General features: G+C 41.8%; 1 pseudogene; it reads left to right on the top strand.

Moving 5' to 3' along the window:
- Nucleotides 1–921: 921 nt before the first annotated feature.
- Nucleotides 922–2,123, top strand: LOC143745435 (uncharacterized; annotated as a pseudogene).
- The last annotated feature ends 2,053 nt before the right edge of the window (nucleotides 2,124–4,176 follow it).

Genomic DNA, 4,176 nt, shown 5'->3' with positions numbered 1-4,176 from the left:
AACTTCCTTCTCCTGTATCCTATTGTTATTTAATCAAGAACAGCAGCAGCTGAAAGGTTTGTTTGAGCGGCGCCCTCTACTGTACAGTAGTAAATATGCATTTCCTTCAGCCTTAGGCTTATTCATTTAACTTTTGATGTGAAAGGGCCTTAACAATTGGCAAAAATAGATTGTTTTAGCTGTTATTAAAAAACAAACAAACAAGCCCATGCAGGTGAGAAAAAGTAACGCAAAAGTAATGTAACGCATTACTTTCCATAAAAAGTAACTAAGTAACGTACTTAGTTACTTTTTTGGGCAGTAACGCAATATTGTAATGCATTACTTTTAAAAGTAACTTTCCCCAACACTGCTCATTACATATATATTGAAGCAGCAGTGGATTCTAATCCACCCCCTTCAGTGTACTGCCAGCCACTCGAGGCAGTTGATGCCAATGCAGTCGGAGACCCGCCCAGACCCCCGTTACTACATGCCCGTTGTACGTGTGTGGTGGACACTTGTTCTAGGGTCGGCTGGCCCAGAGGAACAAAGGTCTCAACACAGGCTGAGTGTTTGGCGGCAGGCCAGATGATTATCACACGGAGCGTGCCGCTCTGCCACGGCCACCTCGGGATTCCGCCGTGAAGCCAGTGCTAAAGCGGTCATCATATGGAGGAAGCCATTGAGGCTGCTCTGAAAAGGTTTCAGTGGGACCCTTTCTCACTTCTGAAAGTACCAACCAGACACGTTCCTCCTTACGGGAAAAAGAGATCCTCAGCCCGTGAGCGAGTTTACTCTTTTCCCAGTTGACCTGAAGACCCAACTGGCTATGTAGCACTCGAAGGGTAGGATTTGTACTGAGACTTTGAACCCTCAAACGCAAAAACACAGGATGGCCTGCGTCGCGGAGGATAGAGATCCAAAGTACACGTGCTGTCTGCCTTGCATTGCTCGATTGCTCCTGTCTGCCTTGCTGCCTTGCTGTTGGTTCGTGTCTGTAGCTTCGTATATCTTTCTGTTTTGAATCATTATTTACTACCATTCCCTATTGTTTATACTGCTAAATACAACTTACTCAACACCACATATTAACCTAACATCGCTAGCTTCAATCTAAATCGTTGCTAGCACAACAAGCTACTAATTCGCTAGCCTGTTAGCGTGCCATCCGTGCGCTCTTTATTTATTTATTTAGCTCGCACGCTCGTGCCTTTTACAAATCCATCAAAGCTGTGGTAAGTAGAATCTGTCAACAAACACGGTAAGTCATGTCATCTTCTCCTCTTATTGTGACTTGCACTTCATGTAACATGTATAGCATAGCCTTCTCCGTCTGCACAGGATTTACATGTGATAAATGCAGGGAGATAGTCAGGCTGACGGAGAAGATTTCAGAACTAGATACACGCATCCAAACTTTAATTGAGGTTAATTGTAAGAGTGCAAGGGCTTTAGATACTGCTTTGGATGCGACTAGCTTAGTGAACTCTGTACATTGTTCGGTTCCAGCTGAAGTAGAGCCCGTGCAGCAGGGCAATTGGGTGATGGTGAAGCGCTGTAGTCGTGGGACAAAACACCGCTCTTCCATTCCGATTACAACATCAAACAGATTCTCTCCTCTCAGTGAAACACCCTCTGAGAATCCTGTTGAATGTGCCCTAGTTATTGGCGATTCTATTACACAGAACGTGAAAATAGAGACACCAGCCACCATAGTCACATGTTTGCCGGGAGCCAGAGCGCCTGACATCAAAGCAAATTTAAAAGTGCTGGCTAATGCTAATCGTAAATTCTCTAAGATTATTATTCACGTCGGCACTAATGATGTTCGACTTCGCCAGTCGGAGATCACTAAAATTAATGTTAAAGAGGTGTGTGAACTCGCAAGTACGATGTCAGGCACTGTAATTTGCTCTGGCCCCCTTTCTGTTCGAAGGAGTGATGAGATAGTAAGCAGATTGTCATCACTCAATGGCTGGTTGTCTAAGTGATGTCCGCAAAATAATATAGAATTCATAGACAATTGGAAAAGTTTTTGGGGCACACCTGACCTGTTGAAAAGAGATGGTATTCATCCCTCCTGGGATGGTGCTGCTCTTCTTTCTAGTAATATGGCACATAGTCTTAGAGCTCAAACATGACAATCTGGGGCTCGGGTCAGGAAGCAGACAAACTGGCTAAGCCGACCGTCTGCCAGCTGTCTCTCGTCACCAAGGTCAGATAAATCCCATCACATAGAGACTCTGTCTCCTAGATATCATCATATAGAGACTGTGTCTGTTTCCCAAATTAGGAAATACAAAAAACTTCCAAGCCATCTAAGGGTAAAAATTTAATTGATGTTCAACAAATGAAAAACAGAAATAATACAAATGAAAAAATGATAAAGCTTGGGTTTCTGAATATTCGATCCCTTACTTCAAAAGCACTTATTGTTAATGATATGATTACAGACTATAACCTAGATGACAGAAACCTGGCTAAAACCAAATGATTACATTACTTTAAAGGAGTGCACCCCGCAAGATTACTGTTATAAACATTAACCTCGTCTGAAAGGCAAAGGGGGAGGTGTTGCTGTAATTTATAGTAATATTTTCAAAATTACTAAGAAGTCTAGTTTAAAATATAATTCTTTTGAAGTGTTGGTGCTTAATGTAACAATATATTGTGCAAATAATAAATCACGTTTAAGATTTGTGCTGGCTACTGTATACAGGCCACCATACAGACTTTATCAAAGAATTTGCTGACTTTCTATCAGAGTTAGTACTGGCTGCAGATAAAGTCCTGATTGTTGGTGATTTTAATATACATGTAGATAATGAAAAAGATGCATTTGTCACCAAGACTGCTGCGTGAGGAAACTTCAGGAGACGAAAAGCAAGTTAACAGTCTTTAATGGAAACAAGGCAGAGCCGCAACGGCCGATCAACAGAAATAGTCTCAAAATATTCTTGAAGGAACAGAGGAGCGCACGCAGCAGGTCTCGTGGACTGGTGAAGGGTGAGCAAAGGAGAACTGGAGAAGCGCAGATCCCTCACACCTCTTCTGGACTCAACGCAGGTAACCGCCGATCTGGTAAAGTTGCAGGTGGATAACAGACAACTGGACTAGACGGGACATAACAAATAACAAGAGTTCAACAGCGGTAACGAACGTGACGGTCAACAATAATCCGACAAACTAGAGTGAAACAAGAGAGACTAGAAATAGAGAGTAGCTAATGATAGAGGATAGAGAACAGGTGTGATAATGAGAGGATGAGAATCAGCTGGGGAAGATAAGTTGTAAATGAAGAGTGAGAGCGAACAAGAGGGAACAGATACAGAGAATGACCAGAAGAGGGAGACAGAGACCAATAAAACACGAGAAGAGAACCAGGATCATGACAGCATTGGGATTGACATGTAAAGACATTCTTAACTCTATTGGAGTTAGACAACACGTGTCAGGACCTACTCATTGTCGTAATCATACTCTAGATCTAATATTATCACATGGAATCAGTGTTGATGTTGTTGAAATTCTGCAGCAGAGCGATGACATCTCAGATCATTATCTAGTCTCGTGTAAACTTCATTTAGCCAAGGCTGCAAACCCGACTCCGTGTTACAAGTATGTTAGACCTATCACTTCTGCCACAAAAAATTGCTTTATTAATAATCTTCCTGATCAGTTTCATCATCTCAGCATCCCAGATAGCTTAGAAGAACTCGATATTGCGACAAACTTTTAACTCTCTCTTTTCCAGCCCTTTAGACACAGTTGCTCCGTTGCGCTTAAAGAAGATCAAAGAAAATAGTCCAACGATGTGGTACAATGAGCACAGCAGAAAAATGGAGCGAAACTGGAAGAAAACAAAACTAGAGGTATTTCGCATTTCATGGAAGGAAAGCTCCATTGCATATAGAGAGGCCTTAAAAACTGCTAGATCTGCTTATTTTTCAACCCTATTAGAAGAAAATAAACAAAACCCTAGGTATTTATTCGAAACAGTTGCTAAACTGACGAAAAATAAAGTTTCAAGCCCAGAAGTTTGCAAGCAGCACAACAGTAATGACTTTATGACCTTTGTAGTAGATTTTTCCCTAAACCTAACTGCGTACCTGGAACCTAATTATTTAAATTGAACACTATCACTTTAGATTGGTAGTTGTTCCATCCACGTCAGAAGGATTCCATCCACGTCAC

Source organism: Siphateles boraxobius, unplaced genomic scaffold (genome assembly GCF_051911475.1).
Source record: "Siphateles boraxobius isolate OS27281-9 unplaced genomic scaffold, OSU_SipBor_1 204, whole genome shotgun sequence".
NCBI classification, from domain to species: Eukaryota; Metazoa; Chordata; class Actinopteri; order Cypriniformes; family Leuciscidae; genus Siphateles; species Siphateles boraxobius.
This window is presented reverse-complemented; position numbering and strand designations above follow the sequence as displayed.